Below are 615 nucleotides of genomic sequence, written 5' to 3'. Positions count from 1 at the left end.
AGGCGGGGCGCGGGCTGGCAGGAGAAGAGCGTCCGGACATATTGGTCGCGAAGGAGGTGGGGAGCGGCCATATTTAATACTCCGGAGTGGACAGCGGGCGGAGTTATGGCTCTTGGAAGTCGTTGCGGCCTCTTCCGTTGTCCAGACTTGGTGGGCGGGGGTCGTAAAGCGCCGGGAGGGGGTGGGGGGAGTGGGGGTGGAGTGGGGGAACGAGGGGAGAGGCAAGAGGTGGTTTGAGGGAGTGGTGAGGGTGGGGGAGTGTTGGGGATGGTAAAGGAGGGGGTTGGGTGAGGGAGTGGTGAGGGTGGGGGAGTGTTGGGGATGGTAAAGGAGGGTGCTGGGTGAGGGAGTGGTGAGGGTGGGGGAGTGTTGGGGATGGTAAAGGAGGGTGTTGGCTGAGGGAGTGGTGAGGGTGGGGGAGTGTTGGGGATGGTAAAGGAGGGTGCTGGGTGAGGGAGTGGTGAGGGTGGGGGAGTGTTGAGGGTGGGGGAGTAGTGAGGGAGGTATTGTGCATGGATGGGGGAGTGTTGGAGATGGGAGAGGATATTTAGGGTGGGTGGAGGAGTGCTGAGGAAGGTGGAGCAAGGAAGAAAGGGGTGTCTAGGGAGAGAAGGA

This window comes from Penaeus monodon, chromosome 34 (assembly GCF_015228065.2).
Source record: "Penaeus monodon isolate SGIC_2016 chromosome 34, NSTDA_Pmon_1, whole genome shotgun sequence".
Classification (NCBI taxonomy): Eukaryota; Metazoa; Arthropoda; class Malacostraca; order Decapoda; family Penaeidae; genus Penaeus; species Penaeus monodon.
This window is presented reverse-complemented; position numbering follows the sequence as displayed.